This window comes from Halichoerus grypus, chromosome 2, assembly GCF_964656455.1.
Source record: "Halichoerus grypus chromosome 2, mHalGry1.hap1.1, whole genome shotgun sequence".
In the NCBI taxonomy this organism is placed as follows: domain Eukaryota; kingdom Metazoa; phylum Chordata; class Mammalia; order Carnivora; family Phocidae; genus Halichoerus; species Halichoerus grypus.
The window spans coordinates 91320311-91347406 of record NC_135713.1 but is presented as its reverse complement, the minus strand read 5'-3'; the positions used below and the strand labels follow the sequence as shown (position 1 = coordinate 91347406).

At 35.1% G+C, this 27096-nt stretch overlaps 1 protein-coding gene across 5 annotated transcripts in view; it reads right to left on the bottom strand.

The window, feature by feature from the left end:
- SSBP2 (single stranded DNA binding protein 2) overlaps nucleotides 1-27096 on the bottom strand; it is a 284133-nt gene that overhangs the window by 107321 nt on the left and 149716 nt on the right. The window lies entirely within an intron of this gene.

Below are 27096 nucleotides of genomic sequence, written 5' to 3'. Positions count from 1 at the left end.
CTCTCTTCATTCACAAAAAATATGATTACATGCATAGGAATCTTCAAAAAAGTACCTAGAAGTAATAAATGAATTAGCATGATCAAAGGATATAGGACAATATACAAAAACTGATTAAATTCAGTATGCTGTGAACAAATATTGCAAAATAAAATTTTAATAAAATTTCTGCTCCCTTCCCCTAGTCATGGAGCTCCCTCTTCAATGGTCTAGATGTTGTGAGAGAGTAATGAGTCTCCTTGGGACACATGGCTGGGGAAGCCAGGGGTTCACTCACTGACTCTTCCTTTCCCCCAAAGAAGAAATCAGATTCTCTAATTTAGCCCTAAACTGTGCCGTGTTGGAGGAGGGATGATGCCAGCAAAAGCAAGCTGTTCCTCTTACCCACTTTACTGTGTCCAAACTTGGTTCCCCACCCGCCCCCCCTTCTCCAGTGGAGTACTAGAACTTCTTCTCTGGAAAACTGCACTTCTACAAAGGCTCTCTCATCCAAAGGTGACTACTCAAGTTACTGTTCTGCAGGTGCTCCAGAAACACAGATGAGAGGAGCCAGAATCAGTTCACAGTAGGTTCTGTAGCCAGTACCTATGTCCATTTGCCTATTACCTAATGAACTAGTGGTTGAGGCTCCTCTCAGATCCCTTGGCATATGCGACTAGGTTCCACAACACCCACAAAGAAATTTTTATTTGTGGATGGATGCCAAATTTTCGTTGCTGAAGGGGTGGAGGGGACAAAAACAAGAGTTGTCTTACACTGCCATGATGTTAATATCACTCTCCATGGGCATCCTATATTTTATCTGGCAATCCTAGCCACACTAGATGGACATAGGTAAGAAATGTTTATTGTATTAAGGCACTGAGATTTTGGATTATTTTTACAACTATTTGCCTACCTTGACTAGTATAAAACATAAAAATATTTTAAGGAATTGTAGTAGAAATAATTAGTAGCAATAACACCAATAATAGTCATAGAATTAATTAGATTTGTGAATGAGGTTTGAAAATATCACCACATAGTTATTGTGGTTAAGCTGATAAAGAACCAAGTATCTCTAACTCTCAGACACAGTATATGAAATAATGGAGATCCAAGAAATTTATTTACGGGGGCGCCTGGGTGGCTCAGTCGTTGGGCATCTGCCTTCGGCTCAGGTCATGATCTCAGGGTCCTGGGATCGAGCCCCACATCGGGCTCCCTGCTTGGCGGGAAGCCTGCTTCTCCCTCTCCCACTCCCCCTGCTTGTGTTCCCTCTCTCGCTGTGCCTCTCTCTGTCAAATAAATAAATAAATAAATAAAAAAGAAAAAAAAAAAGAAATTTATTTACGATACTTATTGAGTATGTATTACGTGTGATGTACTCTGGGATATATAATAATAAGACACATTTTGCACTTTCAGGGACACAACAGGGCAGCTTATACAAGTGTTAAAATAACCCTTGTATAATGCAAACAGCAGTACATGACAAATTAGGAGGGAAAACAGTGTTAATACAAAATCTTTAATTGGGATACCATAAAAGGTATTACCAAAGTGTCAAGATGAGAAAAACTGACTTGTATGAAGGCAGAGATATTTTCTTTTTAACTTCTCATAAATTTATGTTCCCAGAATCTAATGCCCATTCCATTTTTGGCCAATTAGCAAATGAAATTCCCTTCCTTTTGCCCTTAATGGTTTTTGTTTATTTATTTTAAAGAGAGGGAGAAAGAGAGAGTGCACAAGCGGGGACAGGGGCAAAGGGAAAGGGAGTCTCAGGCAGACCTTGTGCTGAGTGCAGAACCTGAAGCAGGGCTTGATTTCAAGACCCTGAGATCATGACCTGAGCCAAAACCAAGAGTCTGATGCTTAACCGACTGAGCCACCTAGATGCCCCTTCCTTTAAGAGTTTTAAAGGGAATGTTTAAGTATAAGCCTAGTTTGGGTCACCGGGGTGGCTCAGTCGATTAAGAGTCTGCCTTTGGCTCAGGTCATGATCCCAGGGTCCTGGGACTGAGCCTCACGATGGGCTCCCTTGCACAGCAGGGAGCCTCCTCTTCTCTCCTCCCTGCTTGTGCTCTCTTTCGCTATATCTGTCTGTCTCTCTCAAATAAATAAAATCTTAAAAAAAAAAAGTAGAAGCCTAGTTGACCTTATTAAAAACAAGAACAATGTCTACCACTTATTGAGAACCTACTACTGGGTGATAGATATTGTAGTTCTTTATGTGATCTCATTTAATCATTACAGTAACCATAAATAGCATCTTTTGTACTTGCTATGGCACAAATTCACTACCTACTTTGTCTAGGTCCCTTGTCAGAAGTCTAAATTCATTTCTGATTTCAAAGCTTGTGTTCTTCATCTCTAAGCTATGCTGCATAATAATCGTTTTCAGACTGATTAGTCTATACCTCAACCCAACCAAGTCTTTAATTCATGTTGTACAGTTTGAGTTGGTATACTGATATAGAAGTCAATATTTAGGTAAAATTTGAAAATGTCTTTTTCCTATGTCTTTTTCCATTCCTAAGTGGAGAAAGAATGCTGCTACCACAAGATATATGAATACTTTCTCAGTGTCATGAAACTTAACTTTCAAGAGCTTTAGTCCTTTTATGCTTAAATTATAATAATAGGTCTTTGAGGTCTAAAGGATAAAATTCTTTATTAACAGAATTCTTCATATATGTCCAAAGATAAAACCACTAATCTTTTTGTTTAAAAGACCTTGATTTTCTTAGAACAACTGTCATTTAATTTTCTCCTTTCCATTAATTTTAGTAAATATTATGAATCCACTGTAACTAACTGTTGGGTAGGCTACTGGCAAACAAAATCAGCAGACTTATTGGTTAACTATTTCTATAAAAATGACTTTTCAAAAGAAATTTGCCTGCTAACACAATGCCAATTTTATGAACATAAAATTTGAAATGTCACAATAAATTCAGGAGTCTGAGTATGTATCTTTTGTCAAAAATCACTCACAAAGAATTCTCTTGGAATTTATTGGAATAATGATTGGTAGGAGATTTCAGCTAGACTCACAGTTTGGGCTTTTAGAGTAAAGGGCAAATCTTGACCAAAAAAAGTAAATGGGGTCTATTAAAAAATACATGTTCCCACAGCACTGTATCAGGCTTAGAGCTCTTAAGGAAATGTTTTAACTATGGATCTAATGTATAATACTTTTGTCCAAATTGGTAGTTCATGATCTTTGCATGAACTAAAGGGAAATGAGTGAAAAATAGTCCTTGCAGTTTCTTTCTCCATTGGATTTACTACGGGGGGGTCCATGAAATGTTTTAAAATGTATACTAGGGCGCCTGGGTGGTTCAGTCAGTTGGGAGTCTGCCTGCAGCTCGGGTCATGATCCCGGGGTCCTGAGATTGAGTCCCGCATCAGGCTCCCAGCTCAGTGGGGAGTTTGCTTCTCCCTCTGTCCCTCCACCCCACTCATGCTCACTCTCTCTCACACAAAAATAAATAAAATCTTAAAAAAAATTTTTTTTAAATAAAAAAAATATATATATACTATTAGGAAGGTAGTTTAATTTTTTATAAATTGAAATTCTGTACATATTTAATTAGCATTACATGAATTTATTTTTATCTAAGAGCAACCTAAATTTTTAATAAGCATTTAAAATTTTTAAAAATTATCCAAGTAAGTTTCTAACTGATGAGCTACTACCTAGCTTAAAGGCTTAAACAAATCTGAATTTTCAAATTTTTCAAGATCATCTTTCTCCTTTTAATCTATAAAATTAAAGCGCTTGTTCAGTCATTATCATACTTTAACTATACCACTGAAATAAAATAGCATTTGATCTTTCTCTTCATCAATCAGCCCCTCATTTTGTTCTGACAATGTCAGACCACACTGTCAAATCTTTCTGCCCCAATCATGTCATTGATATATTCAAATATCTTCCATGAGTTCCATTTACCTAAACTAATTCTACATTTCTTAACTTTATAATAAAACCCTCTATGCTCTGAAGATGAACTGGGTTTCCAGGCTTTATTTCCACTACCTTCCTACATGTATCCTATATTATGTTAGTTCTGTGTATTTAAATGCATCTGTTTCACCAAGCTAACAATGTAAGCACCTTGGAAGGAAGAACAGTGCCTACCAGAGTATTCTCCATATACAATGGGGTATGATCATACCCATTTGAAAGACTGAATTGTTCCTACAAAAATTATCTCAATTAAAGAGTTTTAATTATGACAGTAATTTTACTGAATACTGATCAATTGTTAATATGGCATTATGATATTTTAAAGTATCATAAGAATTCTTAAGGTCAATTGGGTTTTGGTTTTATCCATCCTCTCTTTCTGTGCCCTTTTTTCCTAAGTACCAGTCTTCTCTCCAGAGGACATCATATCCCCTTCTTTTTTTTTTTTATGTTATACTTCCCCATATTCTCCCTCCCATCCCTAATCTTAAAGACAGATGTCCAGATTCACAGATCAAAGAAATAAGAGTATCTCTATATATATACTCCTGCTTGCTAATGAATTGATTAAACTTCAATGTAACTGAATGTTAGCCTATGTTGCTGTATTTGAACATTAATTAGTACTTACCTATATTTTATACTCCAAATCTACTTTCTGATATTTGAAAAGCATAACAATATTCCTGATACTATTTTTCTCTCTGATATTGTCTAACATTCATTTATTTGTTTATTTAACCTTTCATGTGTTTGGGTCTTGACTTTCCATCTAAATTTAAAACTCCTTGAAGACCACAATAATGCCTTGTAGTCTCTTATTATCTAATGAAACATCATTCAGCACCTTACATTTAAAACTTAGGTGTTCAATAAATAGTATTACAAAAACATATGAAATTACCCCCCAATTTTTATCAAAATAATTTTATTAACGAGAAAATGAAAAGCAACAGCTAAAAGATTTTAAAAAGAGGGGGATGAAAAAAATCACATTGATTTATTAATCTTCACTTTGAATTTTCACAAATGGTCTAAAACTTCAAAATAACCTTTAATTGGTTTTGACTGAGCTGCATAGGACAATTTGATTCTCTACATAAATCTAACATGATCAACAAATCTCTACTTGACTTAACCACATAGATATAATTCCAGGATTGGCTTCTTATTTATATGGAATCATGGATAAGAACTTATCAAGCTAGTTCTGAGCTCCCAAAGCACAGGCATCATATTTTACTATAAGAGAAGTATAAGAGGGGTGACTGGGTGGCTCAGTCGTTAAGCGTCTGCCTTCAGCTCAGGTCATGATCCCAGGGTTCTGGGATCGAGCCCCGCATCGGGCTCCCTGCTCGGCTAGAGGCCTGCTTCTCCCTCTCCCGCTCCCCCTGCTCATGTTCCCTCTCTCGCTATGTCTCTCTTGCAAATAAATAAATAAATAAAATCTTTAAAAAAAGAGAGAGAGAAGTATAATAATGATAGAAAAAAGAAAACTCACGTTGTTATTGCGATTAATGAAGAATCTATTTCATTTTATTGTTAAAACAGTTAATTAACTAGCCTCGAAGATTCTTCTTCTTCTGTATTATTTCATTACATTATAAAATACATTTGGTTTTAAGAATTAGAAAAATAAGACCTTATTTTTCTTAAGAATATGTATCTGCTTTGTAACAATGAATTTGATAATTCTGTATTCAGAAGATATTTAACACATGCATAAACATAGGTTTCCTAATTAACAGTATTTCAAGTGAAGTGAAAGAATGTCTTAGGTATCCATTTCTGGAGTTTTATTATACTCATAATTTTAAAACTTTTAGAAATGCAAATGCTGGCTTTATACAGTTAACCTATAAAATTCTGGAAGTGTAGAATCAGTCCTTCTCAGTGGGAAAGCCTGAACAACAAATGACTCTCTAATGGAAATTTTCTACTTTTATCTACTGTTTATTGAAAATATTTTTTTTACATCAAGGAATGTGATAAATTTCCTCCAGGGAAGCTCTCAACTTGAATCTTACTTAAATTTTGTGATGACTGACCATCAAGGAAATAATTTAATAGTTATATTTCAGTACTGAAAACAGTATAAAATTAAATTTTCTAGAATTAAATGTATTTTATCAAATATAGAAACTGATAGAATTTCTGCTTATTTTTATGTCATTGTCCTTTCTGATGTCATATGTACTTTTTAAAATACCTACAAACTATTTTTTAAAATGTTGATACCTATAAATTATTTCTAAAGTAATTGAACTTTTTGTGCTAGTTATACATTTCAGGGAATTTCTAAGAACTTGGAACAGGTTACTTTAAGAAAATAATTAATTAATTATTAAAAGATGTAAGTTGTCAACTCACATTTTACTAAGCACCTATTAGAAATATTTGTGATCTCTCTCACATTCCTTTTCCCATTATACTCATTTGGGAGTAGGAAAAATTTGGATACAGATTTATTTTGTTTTGTAGCATGAAGCTAATAACATTAGCAGGGTAAGTCCTTCAAGGTGTGAATATTTGTGTTAATTCTGTATTGAGAGATACATAAGCAACTACGAGTCTACAGAGTATGTTTAGCACTAGTTGTCACCTCCTTATGATTCAGTTGGTTTCACACAGTACATTTTTAGAATAAATATCCATATTTAAGAAGCAGGATAAACCACATATTTAATAATAGAAACTGTATGAAAAAAACCAGAGACTTATACAGTCAAAATAAAGTAAAACAAGATTTACAGAAAATAATGTAAAGGTGTGCATGTTTAGAGGAGGGAGCAGAACAAAATACAGTTTGGGATAGTTTAATTTTTTTAGTTAACTTATGACTCAAATGATGATAGACTTCAGTCATTATAAAGCGCATAAAAATGCCAAGTAGATTCAGAATTTGTAAAATTGACTTCATCCATTTTTCACAGCCATGTATAAAACACAGCATGCAATATTGTCTCTTCACTTGAAAAGGCAACTTTAAAAATAGGTCACAGCTTCTGATGGAGGATACAAACTGCCAGAACTACAAGCCCAGCAGGCATTCGAGAAACGACAACGATAATGAGACTGCATTACTGCGGAGCATCAGACAAGAAGGCTTCAATTCTCACTCCAGCGCAATCACCCATTTTCTGTGTGGCCTTGGGTGAGTCACTTAAACTCTCAGTGATTTGATTAACAGCAACACTGAGTTTACTTTCTTTGCAAAATGTACCATAAGGTCACAGAACATGATGAAATGTGAATGTAATCCATATCCCTTTACTCATGACACTAGTCTTTGTAGCGACTTTTTAGGTTTTATTTCCTCTAAGACAACTTGTAGATTTACATAAATCACAGAGGCTGAGAGATTAGTTCTAAAATAATAAGAATCTTTCAGGAAAAAGATTTATTTTAGAAGGAAAAGGAGGAGAAAAACCCTCCAAAATACTGGTTTTACTTTTTCCTCACTTCATGTGGAACAAAGCTTGAAAGAAAAGCAGTGGGAATGGACCAGACACTTGCTCTCTCATGAACAAGAGTGTAATGCAACCTAAAACTTGTAGCATTATAATAATTTGGAAAGACTACTCAAATAGTTACCTTTGAAAACTCTAAGAATGACGGAGAAAGTGTCTCTTTATTGCCTCAGGGTAGTGCTTGTCAGCCTTTCAAAATCTATCTCCTACAGGACCTTTTCACTCTATCTTTTGTATATCCCTACCAGCTATGAGTATTTGTTAAATTTTACCTTCTATAGCTTTTAATATAAAAACAGTTATATCAAATATGTATTTTCAACTGCCTACACTCTTTCCCCAACCAGATTTTGATACATTACCCCCCTGCACCTTTCCACTCACTCCTATGAACCAACCTCCAAATCCCAGATTTGGGCAGGATATTTTCTTTACTCAGAACATTAATAAATAACATTACTGAAGTAAACTTAGAAAGCTCTGCGCGATTCCTAGCTATTTTCCACTAGTCATATGAAAATTCAGAAAGAAAGTATAACCAGAACAACTCTCCTTTATGTTTCAATTACTTAGAAATTCAGTAACAGCAACATCATCACCAAAAATATACTTGTTGCTTCATTTATTTATATACGAATAAAATTATATCATCAGAGCAGCAGGGAGTAGAAATGAGACAATGACAGGATCCTGCTGTTTTAGCAAAACATTTTACGATTTCTTATTTATTTTTATACAAGTGAACTAAATGTTTACATAGCTAACTTTCTTGTTTTCCTTTTTTGTTTTTTTTAAGAGATTTTATTTATTTGAGAGAGCGAGAGAGAGGGGGAGGGAGAGCACGTGCACAAGTTGGGGGAGGGGCAGAGGGAGAAGCAAACTCCCCACTTAGCAGGGATCCCTACATGGGGGGCTCGATCCCAGTACCCTGGGATCATGACCTGAGCCAAAGGCAGATGCTTAACTGACTGAGCTACCCAGGCGCCCTTCCTTTTTTGTTTTTTCTTCTTTTTTTCCTATCCCTTCCTCCCATCATCCCTCCCTAACTGCCACCCTTCTTTCCTTACTCCTTCCATCCATCCAATATTCGTTTCTGGCTGAACCCATAATTTCAACAAGAAATAAAAACTGCATTACTCAGGGAGGAAGCTAATAAGTTTCCCCTCCCCCAAATGCCATTAGAAACTTCCTGAATAAATGAGAAACACATTAATTAAAAACAAAACAAAAAAAACCAGAGGGTGCTTGCATAAGCAATGAAAACAGTTTCCGGTCTACATTATGATTAAAATCAGCTTGAATAATAAATGTCTGATATGGATAAGATCTATCAGGACATCTTGCATATCTATGGCCAGAGACGCTTGCTCCTAACAATTATGTGCATTTTTTCAGTGCAATGTTAAATAACAAGCAGTGGGACTTCTATTACTTCCCTTTATGATAATTCCATAACATAATAAATTTCATTAACAGGAAATTTCTTTTAAATATTACTGAAATTTTTCATTCAAAATCATTCCATTATTCATTGTCATAGTAGTCGGTGTAACGGATGGATATAATTATACACATACATACACATATACATATATACACATATACACATGTCTGTATGTGTTTGATTATAAGTATATACTGAATTTATTTAATTTTATATAATTATTTACATATTTGACACATGGGCTCAAATTTTACATTTTACATAAAGATGCTATGTATATTCACATATTTTGAGATTCATTCTCTACTGATTTAATGTTTTTTCTTTTAAACAAGGTTACATAAAAATTCCTCTTACAAGTTACATTTTATAGCTAATGAATCACCAACCTATTTAATTCATATTTATGAGACTGATATTTAATTCATATTTAAAGGACAAATAGAACAAGTTTTTTGGTTTGATTTTTGCTTTGGTTTTCTGGGTTTTTTTACATGGCAATTTATTGGCAAGTAAGTAATTTGTATCCTAAGCTTCAATCTTGGGATTCCTCTAAACAACTGATTTGGTCATCATAGAGATAATAAATACCATTCATAGTGACAATTTAAATAAAAAAATATGTTGACTTAAGAGATAAGACTTGGTAAAAACTGGTTTCTCTTCTGTTGCAATGACTCCTAACGTAGTACAGACACTGAAATCACCTTAATGCTTGTCAGGATCCCTTGAACTTTATAGTGAGCATCTGGGTACTGCCACAGTACAGATGTTGGAATAGAATACCACAGTAAAACTACTTCAAGACTCGTCTGGTTAATAACAGTACTTCATTGAAAAGATTACTTTCTGCAATTTCTGGCTTATTTTTGCCCAAATAAAAGCTGTTCACCTTTTTTTTTTTTAAGGCATAATTGGGGCTTCTTAATAAAACAAAGCTACAACTTCTATCATATATTAAAGTATTGGTTTTATTTACAGCTAAATAACTGAATTTAATTTTTTTAATTAAAACTAAGTCACTAATACAAAGCATTATCTACAAGTCACAAAAATTTTTAAAATCTCCATAAACTTTAAAAATTTGTATCTTTGGAAATGAGGAACAAAGCCTAAATGTAAGTTATAACTTATATAACTCTTTTTTTTTTTTTTTTTGGTGGGAAACTATGTTTTTGGACAGCACTCATATCAGATACTGGTTAAATATAAGGAATTTATCAAAAAATTTTTCCAACTTTCTTGGTAATCAACAGGAAAGATTTTCTTTATGCATATTCTAGGATGTCTCATCTTTGCCTGACCTTGCCAAATTTCCCATTCTTCATGTTCTAATTTGCTTTGAATTCTATGTTCTCATCCCAGTCTACTAATAGTTGGTTTTATTATTAACAAAGGAACACAGGTGCATTGTAAAAAAATAATCAGAAAACATATAAGAACCAACAAGAAAATAAAAATCAAGTAAAATCTCACTATTCAGAAACAACTACTGTTAACATTTTAACAAAAACTTTTGAAATAAAAGTGAGGGTAAGGTATAATCTATATAGGTTTGTAAAGTGATATTTTCATTTAGCAATATATCCTAAATACCTTCTACTTTCCTAATTCCCTTCACATTTTTAGTATCTTAATTTCTCTTTCTCAAAAAAATTTTTCCAAGTCTTTAACTGCTTTATTATTCTAAATAAGAGGTCAGCAAACTTTTTCTGAAAAGGGCAAAACAGTAAGTATTTCAGGCTTTGCAGGCCATGTAATGTCTGTTGCAACCATTTAATTCCAATATTGGAGTGCAAAAGCAGCCACAGACAGACATCAAGAATCGATGTGGCTATGTCCCAACAAATTTACAAATCAAATTTTTTTCAAATAAAATTTTAATTACAAAGACAGACAGTGGGCTGTAGTTTGCTAACCCAATATTCTAGACAATTGTTCATAAAAAAATTGCATATCATGATTACTGTCACTTCTAACTGAGTATTTTACAGATTATCTTTATACTCGACTTTTTCTATCAATACAGATTTACCCCAGCACACAATCCCAAGGAGTATGTTCATTTCCTGTGGTAATTTGCAAATGTGATTCTTCAAAAGTGGCAGAAAATCCTCCATGCTGGAACGGTACCCGAAAGACTTCCCCAGCTCAGTCTGTGTCTTAGAAACCTGTATTTCAATAGCAAAGTAGAAGGATGCTCTTCCCTCTCCCCTTTAGCCAACAGAAGTCCAAGTTAAATGGGTAGTAACTTGCTGACACAGAGAATTTTCATCCCTGTTTCAAATCTATGAAAGAGAGAGAAATTGATATTGAAGGAGTTGGAACAGCAGGAAACCTGTACGTTTATATGCATCCACAATCCATGCTCTCCTCCTTCCCCACTGTGACAACAAAAGGGGTCTTTCTCCTCCTAGGGCCCCTATATTTTTATTTGCTATGGATTCAATTCCCTACTGCCTTTTTACCATAGTTCAGAACCTCTCTCGTTTTATTCCTCTCTCCCCCTGTCATGTGTCTTCCACCCCTCTCCCTCTACTTGCTTGTTCTCATCAGTATTTAAACTGATTTAGGATTTGCCTATCTTAAGAAAGCCCCTTCCTAAATTTGAAATAGTACTCTCCTACTGTTCTGCTCTTCTTTTTCATACCCAAGTTTCATGAAAGCATTGTCTACACTTCCCTTTTCTTGTTTATTCCTCATTTCACTTCAATCAGGCTTTGCCCCATTGATCCACTAAAACTGACTAAAGTTATCAGTAAAATCTTTATTGTTACATTCATCTGTAACTTCATCTTTTATCTTGCTGGTCAAGAGTACAAATTACACAAATTGCTTGAGTTCAAATCTTGATTCTATCACTTACTAGCTATACATTTTCTTGGGCAAGTCACTTAACTTCTCTGTACCCTCATTTTCACCTCTGCAAAACTGGGATATAATAATATCTAGCTCAAAAGACCATTGTGAAAATGTAAATAATTAATGCATGCAAAACTGTTTATAACAGTGCTTGGTCCCTAGTAACCTCTATATAGATGCTAGTTAGCAGTATTTGACACAATTACCCAATCTCTGCTTTCTGAAAGCATCTCTATCCATAAAACATTACCTAGGTTTTCTCCTTGACCCTTTGATTCATTCTTCCTAATCTCACTTTCATGTCCTTCTTCCTTTATAAGCCAATTCTCACCCAAGCCCACTTTCCTACTCATATTCTATCCTCTCCGCAGGCAATCTCTTCCATTCCCATGGCTTGAGTGACCATGTGGCATCTTCTAATCTATTATCTCCCATCAAAACTCTCTTCCTTTTCCAGACATCTGTATAAACTGGCTCTAGCACATCATTACTTAGCTATCAAAAAGTACTCAGGTTACACATATCTAAAACCTACCGCAACTTCTCACCTCCTACCCCAATCTTATTTCTTCTCCCATGGTACCTAGCTCAGTGAAGAGTACTGCTATCCAGCCAGTTTGCCAAGTCTGAAATATGTGAGCTGTCCTGGATTCTTCATCATGCACCATCTTCCACATGTAGTAAAGGTCCCATCAATTCCATTTTTAAATAGTTATCAAATCTGTTCACATCTCTCCATCCCTACTGTTACTACCTTAGTCTAGGCAACTATTATCTTTCATCTACATTATTTCTTCTTTTTTTCATCTACATTATTTCTATAAGTTTCTAACTGAAGTCTCTGCCCAGAGTCATGCTCTACAACGCAATCAAAATATACGCTCTAATTACAAGCTGATTAATGTAGAAATAAAACAGTTTATTGGTTATACACTGTCCTTATCAAATTCTGGCACTCCGTAATGTGGATTTAAAAAGCCTTCATGGCCTGCCCCTTAGTTACCTTTCGAGTCTCACATCACATCTCCACCCTCAACCCACTTTAGGTTTTCTATTTAATGATGTCATCTACAATTTATCACTTCATTTCTGTTTGCTTTCCCCTTTCTCTTGTCAGACTGCACTGGCTAGAACCTCCAGTATGACAAACAGAAGTAGTAAAAGCTGACACCTTTGCTTTATTGTTGATCATAGAGGGGAAACATTCAGTATTTTACCATGAAATAATATGTCAGTGGCAGGATTTTATCAAATTGAGGTAGTTCCTTTTATTCTCAGTTTTCTATGAGTGATAAAGAAAGAATGTTGGATTTTGTCAAATGCTTTTGCTGTGTGTGCTGAGATGACAAACTGCATTGACTAACTTTCAAATGTTAAACCAATCTTAAAATTCTTGGGATAAACCCCACTTGCTCACAGTATATGTCCTTTTTTTTTTTTTTTACTGTTGGATTCTGTTTGCTTGAATTTTGTTAAGAATTTTTGCATCTAGGGGCGCCTGGGTGGCTCAGTTGGTTAAGCAACTGTCTTCGGCTCAGGTCATGATCCTGGAGTCCCAGGATCAAGTCCCGCATCAGTCTCCCTGCTCAGCAGGGAGTCTGCTTCTCCCTCTGACCCTCCCCCCTCTCATGCTCTCTCTCTATCTCATTCTCTCTCAAATAAATAAATAAAATCTTTAAAAAAAATTTGGATCTATATTCGTTTGGAATACTGATCCTTAGTTTTCTTTATTGGAATGTCATCTCATTTTGGTAGCAGGATAAAGGGGGCATTTTTTATGAAATAAACACTTATTATGAAATAAACTTCTATGTCCCAGGTTATATTTTTTTGCTCTGAAATCTTTTTCTGACATTATTATAGCCACTCCAACTTTGTTCTGAATAGTATTCTCCATTCATTTTATTTTTAATCTATTTGTTTCTCTATGTTTAATATGGGATTTTATAGGTGGCATATAGTTGGATATTGCTTTTTCATCCAATCTGACAATCTCTGCTTTTAAAATCTTTTATATTTAATGTGACACTTAAAATGGTTAGGTTTAACTCTATCACCTTGCTATCTGTCACATCTATTCCTTGTACCCTTTTTCCTCTTTGATGTTCTCTTCTGGATTAATTGAAAGTTTTTAAATGATTTCTTTTTTATCTGTTTTGATCGGTTATTAAATAACTGTTTTCTTATTTTAGTGGTTGCTCAAGGGTTGATAGTATACATACTTATATAGCATACATATTTAACTTTTCATAGTCTATCTTTAAGAATACTTTACCATTTCATGCATGGCATAAAGAACATTAAAACAGTATATTTCCATTTCTCTCCCCCCAGCCTTTGTGTTATACACCTTGTCATATATTGTATATCTGACATATGTTAAAAACTACAGCAACACTGTTATCATTTTGTTTAAAGTCATTTACCTTTTAATGAGATTTGAATAATAATATGTATATTTATTCATATTGTTACAATTTCTGATTTTCTTTATTCCTTTGTGTAGATCCATACTTCCTTTTGGTGTCATTTTCTTTCTGCCTGAAGCACTTCCTTTAATATTTCTCTTAGACAAGTCTGCTAGTGATTAATTCTTTCAGCTTTCATATATCTCAAAAAGTCGCTACTTTGCCTTTGTTTTTGAAAGATATTGTCACAGAGTACAGAGTGCTAGATTCTCGCTTTTAAAATAACGTAAGTGGGACTAAAGTAGCAGATAGTCTAGGAATAATTATTCCTCACTACTGTAGCAAGGCCCTTTTCCGTAGGTTTACACAATGAATGGCCTGTGAATTATGAGGTTTTGCATTCTTTCTGCCATGTGTTTCTATAGCACCTTGTACTTTTTCTTAAATAAAGGACCTCCACACTTCATTGAAATTGCTTATCTGGTTGTCTTTTCATTATGTAGCTTTTTCTCTACACTGTAGTTTTTTAAGTTCATATTTAAGCAATGCATATTTTGTGTTCCTAACACCTGGCACAGTAGATGTTAGTTGAACACATAAGAACATTCATGCGAGTATATTGACAAAATACAAAATTTTACATGTTTAAACTAAATTTGTATCAGGAATCCATGGTTTAATACTGAACTATCCTTTCTCTAATTGACATGACTTTCTAAACATAGTAGTATACTTTTGTTCCTTAGGAAATCATAACCACCTGCATATTTGAATGTAAAAGCTTGTCTCAACTTGTATTTTACTTTCCCTCTCTTTCAAGATACTTTTACTTCCTGTCTTATCTCTTTGACCAAAGTTTCAGACCAAAATAATGGTCAAAACGAAAGATTTATTCTACAAAGTGGTAGTACTAACTATATTTACTGTGGCTTGTCAGGACTGGACATCTGGTCTCTAAAACAGTGTAATGATGCCTAGAATTATCAGAACAACAAAGAGGAAATTCAGGATGCTTAGGAAGATGTTTTTAAAAATGTATTTATAATGTTCTAAGAAACAATGGAAATGAACTGCAAACTACTAATGATTTCTGCCTTAAATAATCAATTTGCCTTCTTATCAAAATTTCACTTAACCACATTTCTAAAATGGATCCTTCATTTTAATACATATCACTTTAGTAATAATGAAACCTTTTGTATAGTCAAGTCTGTACATACATAAAAAATGTTTTTACACAAAGCAATTATCAAAATCCTAAAGTTTCCTCACAAAAAAAACAATCTATTCTGACAGAGTATTATATAAGGTATCCAAAGTCTAGTTTTATTTGCCCATAGCTAACCTAAAATTCTTAAATAACCTTTTAATCTGCTTTTTAAAAGAAAGCAAAATTATCTTGATTACACTAACATTCAACTTCTTTCAATTATTTTGTGATTTCAACACATACAATATAAATTCCATAATCAGGACCTGAAAAAAAAGATTATTTTCCCTGAAAAATAAAACTTTAATAAACTATAGTAAATAACAGAATACAATGGAACATCGAGTGAACCTTTTACTGTGTGCCATGGTTAAATGCATAACACCTACTATTTAGTTAGAAACAAGAGTCATGTTGCTACTAGATTCTTATATTATTTCCCTTTTTTTCAAGGTTGTGTTAAATTTCAAGAGTATCAATAATTTTATGGGGTTTTAAAACATCAATCCCCAAAATTAATAGTGAGAAAACCTTTTATTTCACTGCCTTGCTCCCTGTTTAGATAGGAACAAAGACGCGACCATAAACTCTTAACCGCCAAAGGGTTTGAGGGGTGGGGTAAGTGAGATGCAGCCAGAGTTTAAGCTTTTCCTGCCAAAACAAAGGAAAATAGCTCTTTGAAAGAACTTCAAAATCAACTTGTAGACAGAGAAAGTGTTTTGGCTATGCAGGTAGCGTAAGTATTACTCTAGCTAGTTATGAATAGAAAGCTACCACAGTGCATATTTTTCTACCCCTACCCCTTACTCTCATCACACTTCATCCAAAGAGAAGTAGCATTGGAAAGCCTAAGAATTCTTAGATTTGCTAAAGATACGTTTTAGCAGACTTGACTATGAAATTATGTTTCATAAATAAGTTGTATTTTCATTAGGTATTCCAAGGAGTAACAGTATTTAGAGAAGAATGTGTTTAAGAAATTTTAGGGCTTTTAAGCACCACTACAACTGCTACAGATAAACATCTAAAAGTGCTAGAATAAAATATCACACCAAATAATATAATCCTGTGGAAAATCCTTCCCCAAGAATGTTTCTTTTCTGCTTTAGTATAAGACCATCCTATGATACTGGACAAGGAAAATAACAGATTGAGAATAGAAAAAAAAAAAAAGCAGTAATTTTGCTAACAGTCTCTTCAAGCCTAGAAAATAACAATGACTATTTTTTCTAAATCATGACTGAAAGTATCTTTAAAAGTCTTATCTCTTATTTGGGGAAATAAGAGATGGCAATATAGTTTTCTGAAAAAGATGGTCCATTCTTTTCCTTTTATCAATCCTAAAAGAATAATTCTGTTTAATAATTTCTAGTCCAAACCAGTTGGCTTAGGATATATGCCCACAAACAAATATGTCTATTAAATAAAAAAGCAGGTAATGAATGAATGGATAAATAAATGAGCAAGCAAAATTATTAGATAAAACTCTTCTACTAAATACTAAACATAAGAAAATCTTTGGATTGAGGAGGGACAAAACAATCAGAATGAATTGCATTTTTTTTCAGTGACCCTACAATACTGAGAAGAAATCCTGAGTTGTGGCAATGCAGAAGGTAAGAAATCAATAAAACACTACAGAGTAGAATTGCATCTAGACAGTCACTGTACACTGTAAATGCCTCTCATTAATCATAATCTGCTCAAATTAAAGATTCATTTTTAAGGCCTTGAGAACTCACTAAAGCAATGTCACAACTCTTTTTTTAAAATCATGTAAAATATGATGGCGGTCTTGAACATGATTAAAATGCTTAGACCTTTTTATATTTATATAACAATGATGACTAAGCAGTGCAAAAAGAAGTACCACCGTAGCAAGAAGGTATTTTCCATTTTTGTTATTTTATCTAAGTTGCCTACACCAAGTAAGATACATATTCTTTCAAACCCCATTAACAGAGAAGACTGTAAGAAACATGCACTGCCCTATGTTACTTTATATTCAAACACATACCATAACTATATAAGAATATGGCATTTTATATGAGATAACTGGTTCAATTGGTTTCTGATAACCAAATTATTGACACTAAAAACAATGAAGCAGGAAAAAAAAAAACCATAGAATTACCTAACCATATGGTATATATATATATATATATATTTATCAATATCAGAACAAGCATCCCATTTCCTAAGGATATCGTGAATAAAACAAACAAAAAGTACTCTTTTGGATTCCTAAACAGATATCATTGCTCACATACAAACGTTAAAGCAAACTACAAAAAAAGCTACTGAAACTAAAATTTAGTTGCTTAGCAAGGTAGAAAATCAATATTCTATATATGGGCTAATAACAATTAGGTACTGAAATTTCAAAAGTACTATTTATTATACCAAAAAAATCACAAAAGTATTTTTCTATAAATTTAACAGAAATATGTGCACTGAAAACTACAAATCACTAACAAGAGAAATTAAAAATTACTTAAACAAATGGAACGATATATAGTGCTCAAGAATGGGAAGACAATATTGTTACTATTTCAATTCTCTTCAATCTATCTATAAACTCAACACAATTCCAACCAATATCCCAACAGGTCTGTTTTATAGAAATCAAAAGCTGACTGTAAAATTTATATAGAAAGGTAAAGAATTCAAATAGGCAAATCAACTTTGATAATAGAAAGCAAAGTTAGAGGTCTTATGCTATTTGATTTCAAGACTGACTACAAAGCACAGCAATGACAACATGGTAATGGAAAAAGGACAGAGGATCCACACACACATGATGACTTTGACCAAGATGCAAATGCAATTCAATGGAGAAAGGAGAGTCTTTTTAACAAAGGGTGCTGGAATAACTGGATATCAATATACCAAAAAATAAAAATAGGGGCACCTTGGTGGCACAGTTGGTTAAGCCTCTCAGTTCGTGATCTCAGGGTCCTGAGATGGAGCCCAGTGACGGGCTCTGCCCTCAGCACAGAGTCTGCTTTAGAGTCTCTCTCCCTCTCCCTCTGCCCCTCTCACTCATACACTCTCCCTCTCTCTCAAATAAGTAAATAAATCTTAAAAAAAAAAAAATGAATGAATAAAGTAAAAATAAAGATAAAAAATAAGAACCTTAATCCAAACCTTGGAGCACATATAAAAATCAACTCAAAATGGATCACAGAATGAAATGTAAAACCTGAAACTATAAAACTTCTAGGAGAAACATAGGAAAAAAAATTCCTTAGATACATCACCAAAAGAAAAAACTGATAAATTGGACTTCATCAAAAGTAAAATCCTCTGAAAAAATTAATTAATTAATTAGTAAATATAAAAAACAGAAAACCTTAAAAAAAGTAAGTTCTGTTCTTTGATGTACACTATTAAGAAAATGAAAAGAAAAGCCACGGCAGGGAAAAAATATATGAAAATCGTATTTCTGATAAAATTCTTATATCCTGACTACATAAAGAATTCTCAAAACTTAAGAAAACAAACAACCTAATTTTAAAAATGAGTAAAAGATCTTAATAGACACCTTACCGAAGTAATATAGGGATGACAAATAAGCACATAAAAAAATGCTCACCATCATTAGTTTGATAATTTCCTTTTTTTTTTTTTAAGATTTTTATTTGAGAGAGAGCACACACATAGTGGGAGGGGGAGAGAGAGAAAGAGAATCACAAGCAGACTCCCCGCTGAGCAGGGAGCCGACGCTGGGTTCGATCCCATGACCCTGATATCATGACCTGAGCCGAAACCAAGAGTCGGGTGCTTAACCAACTGAGCCACCCTGGTGCCCCTTGGTAGTTTCCTGTAAAGTCAAACACAGCACCCTATGACACAACAATCCTAATCCTATGTATTTTTCCAAATGAAAACAAACAAAACAAAACCCCACCACAACAATCCTATGGTTACATGAAAACTTGTTTGAGGATGTTTATATTCATAATTGTTCCAAACTGTGGAACACCCCAAATGTCTCTCAAGTGAGGAATGGATAAACAAATTGTGGTATATTCATACAGTGGAATACTGCCTAGCAGTAAAAAGGACAAATTACTAACACATGCTACACCATGGATTAATCTCAAATACATTATGCTAAGTGATTGAAGCTAGCCTCAAAAGGCTACATAATGTATGGTCCAATTTATATGACGTTTTAGAACGGTAGAACTATAGGGACAGAAAATAAATCAGTGATTACCAGTGGCTGGAGGTAGGGGGAGGAATTAACTACAAAGGGCTGGGGGAAATTTTCTTAGGTGATGAAATTGTTCTGTATCATCATTAGGGTAGTGATTGTGTTACTTTATGTGTTTGTCAAAACTCAGAGTAGCACACCAAAAAGGGTGAATTTTACTATCATGCATTAATATAAAAAGTAGAAAAAAAAACCCACCATAAAAAGGCAATGAAAAATATTCAACTGAATGTAGGTTATGAATTATGATTAATAATTATGAACGTAAGTTAAAAACATGATCTCAAATTTCAAGTAGTATTATGAATGTAGGTTTAAATACCTGATCTCAAATTTCAACTAGTCCTGGATACTGTATAAGATTTTATTACCATAAGGCAATATTCTATCATTTAGTAGGTGAAACAACATTTAAAATAATAAAATTTAAAAACTGAGAAACTATTGTATATACAGGTTTTATTCAAGAGTGAATAGAACATGCATGCTCTCTATTATCAAGACCATCTCATCTCATATATTAAATTCCTCCCTACTTAAAGCAACAACACAAAGCAAGATATGTCACCAATGTATAATTGAAGTAATAAGACACTATGGTGTGCTTGGGGAAAAATCATGGACTCTGGGGACAGAAAGATAAACAGGTCTAACTTCAAATCTTATTTATGCTACTCACTTAAAATTAGGAATGTCACTTAAATTACCTTGGCTGATTATGCAAGAAGTAATAAAAAAGCACCTAGATCATCATCTGGCTTCTAAATATTCTATGAATATTCCCTCCTTTCTTCCTTCTCCTTCCTGAAAGCCAAAGTTTTTCTAAAAGTATCAGACCTAAGAATGTAAAGTAACTGCTTCTCAAAAGAATAGTGTTCTCATTTAGAAAATCCACATGAATTAGTTTCACCAGCTTCCCCATCTCACTTGTCTTGCCACAACCCTCAATTGGCGATGCACCACTGATCCATTATTATCGGAGTAGTTACTGTCTCAAGGGTAGCTAATCTTTAGGCTAATTGGTGATCTGTGAAGTAAGTGGGCAGGCTTAAAGAGCTCTGCTTAGAAAAAGTGATGGTAACTTGTTTAGGCAGTTAGAATGAATATTCTCAGACATAAACAAAAGAAAACTGGCTAATCCGCAGCAAAAGGAAGAGACAAGAGGAGTGTGAATGATGACGGGCATGCAGGGGAAAGGGGTGAGTATGTGTGTGGAGAGAACACACAGCCATGAGAGCACCTACACTGAAATGGCTGAGTGATGAGAGAGAAAGAGGCTAGAGCTTAGAGCTGCCTTGGTACCTGACAGTTTTTTAGTTTCAGTTCTTTATTCAGTTTGTGAGTCCTTTAATGCAATTCTCTTCTTAAAATTGTGTATTAAACATGTTTCATTGCTTGTTCTAACCTTAACCACTTTAAGAAAAACATTCTGCTGAGATTGTCATCCCTAAAGACTATATGTAACTGATTGTCTCAAAGGAAATATTTGATTGAAAGCAGACTACCCATCAGATTCTCTCAAGATTATGAGCCAAGTTATCTGTACTCATACAGACAATGGTTGATTCTCTAGCAAGAAAGTCATGCAGAGTTAGGGTTGTAGTAAGCATCTTAGAAAGGCAAAGACTCATGCAAAATAAGGTTATCAGTTATCAGAAATCAAGAGAAAGCTGGACCCAAGAATGGGCCAGTCATTTATAAGCTTTGGTATTCAAAAGTGCTGTCCTGGTTTCCTGCTCATTCCTTTTTTTTTTTTTTAAATAATAAGTTATTTATTTATTTATAAAGATTTTATTTATTTGACAGAGAGAGAGACAGCGAGGAAGGGAACACAAGCAGGGGGAGTGGGAGAGGGAGAAGCAGGCTTCCTGCTGAGCAGGGAGCCCGAAGCGGGGCTCGATCCCAGGGCCTGGGATCATGACCTGAGCCGAAGGCAGATGTTTATCTGACTGAGCCACCCAGGCGCCCCTCCTGCTCCTTCTAATGCCAAACATCACCTCACCAGATTCTTTCATTTCAAGCAAATTAGTTCTAGAAACATCTGGCTAGCTGCTGTCAAAGAAGCAAAACTCTACATACTTCCACTTTTGTGTTCCTTGTTTACTTAAAATTTCAAAAGCAATACCACGGTAGCTGAAAAGAACCAATTCCTATGATTCCCACACCTACCCCAATCAAAGTGAGCTTTGCAAGATGATAAAGTATTATGTACAGTTTTCTGTGTATCTACTCCTCTCAATATCTCTTTCTATATATGATGCTTAATGATTCTTTACCATATAATATGAAAATTTTATTAAGTTATTCAATTTCTTCCAGAATATATTTGCAAATAAAAAAGTTGGAAATTTTTTTTCCTCAAGCAGTCCAATTATGGAGCACAATATCTGAAACTGGCCTCTTAATCAGAAGTTAATATCTGTCGATTATCATCCTATAACAACTATCTTAAAAGTTTAACAAAGGTAGCCTAGAGAGTGGGGAGATAACTACTTTTAGTTAAACTCTTAAAAATCATTTATACAAGAGATACATTTATATCCCAGAAGAAATCCTTCATGCCTCCATGATGTTACAAAGCAAAATAAAATACAAAATCAGACTGATGATTTTCTCTAAAATCTGACTGCTCTCCCAATACTGAGAGCCTCCACTGTGGTTACAGTCATACAAAATCTACTTTGTTCAAAAGAATTAAATAACTGATATCCAAAAAAAAAATCCACAACTAAAGTCATCCTCTACATACATAAACAACTGATACAGTAATAATCTTTTTAAAAGATTTTACTTATTTGAAAGAGAGAGAGAGACAGCGAGGGAGAGAGTACAAGCAGTGGCAGGGATGGAGAAGGGCAGAAGGAGAGGGAGAAGAAGACTTCCCGCTGATCAGGGAGCCCGATGTGGGGCTCGATCCCAGGACCCAAGATCAATGATCTGAGCCAAAGGCAGATGCTTAATGGACTGAGCCACCCAGGTGCCCCAATATACAGTAATAATTTAAAAGGCATATCAAACTGCTCTTTTGCTGGCAAGTTTTAAAAAATCCTCTCACAGGTAGAGCAACAGCTGTTACTGAATAGTTCTAGTCACTGGAGAATTTCTTTTAGCACAGTTTGACATCATGGCCTAAATTCAAAGTGACACCAAATTAAAGCCTGCTATGGTAATAATCATGGCAGTGTAAAGTGGTTTAGGAAAACCTAAAGTCTGCGTCTTCAGATATAATTTCAATTATGTCACTATTGATTCCAGCTAGACTCAAATCTTACTTTAAGATAAAACCATCATGACTTAAAATGTTTAAAACTTTGATTTTTTTAAAAAAGACATTCCATAAACAGGTAAAAAATTAACAAGATATCCTTCCATTTAAATGATACACTACTTGTCTTACAACAGAGGAATGAAAGGGGTAAGTGTCTTTTCAGAGGCTAGGTACCTAAGTTTACAGTTTTCTTAAATTTCCCTCAGTTAAAATAATATACAGAGTGACATCAGCAAGATGGAGGAATAGGAAATCCCAGTCCTCTTCCCGACACAGAAACACTGATTTACTAACCACATACAGACTGGTATATTTTTATGAGAACCCCAGAATCCAGTTAAGAAGATGCAGCATCCTAGAAGAGCACAAAACCAAGAGCAACTGCATTGAAATGGGTAAAAACAGCACTTTCACTTGACCTGTGTCTTCCCTCCTCCATGTCAGCAGAGATCAATGCCGAAAAAATACCTTCAACATGCTGTTTCTCTCACTGGGAAAGAGAAAGCCAGGGTTGAATTCAACATTTCCAGCCCTTCAGGCAATGCCCAAGAGAACTGTTCCTATCTTGCCTCATTCAGAGAGTAGTGAAAGATCCAGCATAGTTAGAATGCCTCAGGGCAGCTAAGAACAAGACAGAGGGATAAGTGGCTCTCAATAGACTCCAAGGCCTCCAGTGGCTGGCATGGATGGCAGCACATAGCACAGACCTCAGCAACCAGTGTGAACCACAACAGCAGGCAAAGATCTCAGCAGCCAGTGGCGGGGGTAGGGGGTGGGGGTCTCAGTGGATGGTAGAAATCCAGAGTAGATCTCAGCAACTCACTTGACTCTGTGAGATTCAGAGAAGGTACACAATCCTAAGACTTCTCAGGGAAGAGGGAGAGGAGAGAAAGGTGGAACTTGCATCTAACATCCCAGTATCTCCATGCACTGTCCCAGGAGAAAGGGGCAGGTGGCTCTCTGTGCCAACAATGACTCTGTGGGATTGAAAGAAAGTGTAAAATACTGGGAAATATCTTCCAGGAGAGAGGAAGAAGAGTGGAATATACATATTCATAAAAAAAGGTTGGAGAGAGGCGCCTGGGTGGTTCAGTTGGGTGAGCATCTAACTCTTGATGTTGGCTCAGGTCATGATCTCAGGGTCATGGGATTGAGCCGCATGCCAGGCTCTGTGCTCAGCAGTGAGTCTGCTTCTCTCCCTCTGCCCCTGCCCCTGCTCACATTCTCACCCTCTCTCTCTAAAATAAATAAATAAATCTTAAAAAAAAAAAAAAAGGTTGGAGAGACTCCCAGAATTTCTAGCTATACTGATGGTGAAGATCTTTCCCAGCCAAACCATTCTATGAAGACTGAAAGAAGTGGCTGTTTCTTCAAATGTGGAGATGCCAGTGTAAAGCTTATAAAGGACACAATAATAAGGGAAATGCAATACTAGCAAAGGAACAAAATAAATTTCCAATAACAAACCCTAAAGAAATGCAAATCTATGGATTGCCTGACCAAGAGATAATTATCTTAAAGCTCAGTGAGCAAGAAACAACAAATGTTGGAGAGGTTGTGGAGAAAGGGGAACCCTCTTACACTGTTGGTGGGAATGCAAATTGATACAGCCACTTTGGAAAACAGTGTGGAGGTTCCTCAAAAAATTAAAAATAGAGCTACCCTATGACCCAGCAATTGCACTACTGGGTATATACCCCAAAGATACAGATGTAGTGAAAAGAAGGGCCGTACGACCCAATGTTCATAGCAGCAATGTCCACAATAGCCAAACTGTGGAAAGAGCTGAGATGCCCTTCAAGAGATGAATGGATAAAGAAGATGTGGTCCATAGATACAATGGAATATTACTTAGCCATCAGAAAGGATGAATACCCAACTTTTACATCAACATGGATGGGACTGGAGGAGATTATGCTAAGTGAAATAAGTAAAGCAGATAAAGTCAATTATCATATGGTTTCACTTATTTGTGGAACATAAGGAATAGCATGGAGGACATTAGGAGAAGGAAGAGAAAAATGAAGCGGGGGGGGGGAACCGGAGGGGGAGATGAACCATGAGAGACTATGGACTCTGAGAAACAAACTGAGGGTTTTGGGGGGGGAGGGGACATGGGTTAGCCAGGTGATGGGTATTAAGGAGGGCACGTACTGAATGGAGCACTGGGTGTTATATGCAAACAATGAAGCATGGAACACTACATCAAAAAACTAATGATAGGGGCGCCTGGGTGGCTCAGTTGGTTAAGCAACTGCCTTCGGCTCAGGTCATGATCCTGGAGTCCCGGGATCAAGTCCCGCATCGGACTCCCTGCTCAGCGGGGGGTCTGCTTCTCCCTCTGATCCTCCCCCTCTCATGCTCTCTGTCTCCCATTCTCTCTCTCAGATAAATAAATAAAAAATCTTTAAAAAAAAAAAAAAACTAATGATATACTATATGGTGACTTAGATAACATAATAAAATAAACAAATAAATAAAATAATAATTAAAAAAAAGCTCAGTGAGATACAAGAAAACACAGATAACAAAACTGCAAAAATGATACATGAAAAAAAATGAGAATATGAGCAAAAACAGAAACTATAAAAGAGAACCAAACAAATACTGATGCTGAAGTAGAGAATAACTGAACTGAAAAATCTACAAAGAAATCTCTTATAGACACACAAAAGATAGAGAAAGGAATCAAAGCATGCCAATATAAAAATTCAACAAATTACAAAGGAAGACAGCAAGAGAGGAAGACAGGAACAAAAGAATGGCAGAACAACCAGAGAATAATTAACAGAATGGCAATAGTAAGTTTTTATCAGTAATTACTTTAAATGAAAAGGGATTAAATTTTCCAATCAAAAGACAGGGTGTGAGGGGCGCCTGGGTGGCTCAGTCATTAAGTGTCTGCCTTCGGCTCAGGTCATGATCCCAGGGTCCTGGGATTGAAGCCTGCATCGGGCTCCCTGCTCCACAGGAAGCTTGCTTCTCCCTCTCCCACTCCCCCTGCTTGTGTTCCCCCTCTTGTTGTGTCTCTCTCTGTCAAATAAAATAAAATCTTAAAAAACAAAAAAAGACAGGGTGTGGAATAATAGATAAAAAAAAAAAGCAGGATCAAACAATTTGCTATGTACAAGAGATTCACGTTGACTTTAAAAATACACACAGACTTACACACACACACACACACACACACTGAAAGCAAAGGGATGGTAAAAGATATTTTGCTAATTGTAGCCAAAATAGAGCAGGTTTGGCAATACTAATACCAGACAAAATAAACTTTCAGTCAAAATCGGTCACAAGAAATAAAGACAGAACTAAAATAAGCAAACGGGATTACATCAAACTAAAAATTTTCTACACAGAGAAGGAAACCATCAGTAAAATGAAAAGGCAACCTACTGAATGAGAGAAGATATTTGCTCATCATACATCCAATAAGGGGTTAACATTCAAAATATACAAAGAACTTATACAACTTAATATAAAAAAAACCAAGCCAATCAAAAAATGGGCAGAAGAGTTGAATAGGCATTTTTTACAAAGAAGACATTCAGATGGCCAACAGGCACAGGAAAACATGCTCAATATCACCAAGCATCAGAGAAATACAAATCAAAACCACAACGAGATACCATCTCACACTGGTCGGATTGGCTAGAATCAAAAAGACCAGAAATAACAAGTGTTGGCAAGAATCTAGAGAAAAGGGAATCCTCATAAACTGTTGGTAGGAATGTAAATTGGTACAGCCACCATGGAAAACAGTATGAAGTTTCCTCAAAAAAATTAAAAAAAAAGAACTACCATATAATCCAACAGTTCCACTCTGGGTACTTACCTGAAAAAGAATGAAAACACCAAGGCAAAGAGATATATAAACCTCTATGTTCATTGCAGCATGATTTACAATGGCCAACATATGGAAGCAACCTATATCCATTGATAGATGAATAAATAAAGAAGCTATGCTACACACATGCACACACACACACACACACACACATACACACACACACTGGTAAATTACTCAGCCATAAAAATAATGAAATCTTACCATTTGTGACAGTCTGGGTGGACCTAGAGGGTATTATGTTAAGTGAAATACGTTAGAAAGAAAAAGGCACATACTGTATGATTTCACTTATATATGAAATCTAAAAAACAAAACCAAAACAAAAACAAATGAACAAACCAAACAAAACAGAAACAAATCATGGGTATAGGCAACTAACCATTGGTTACCAAAAAGGGGAGGGA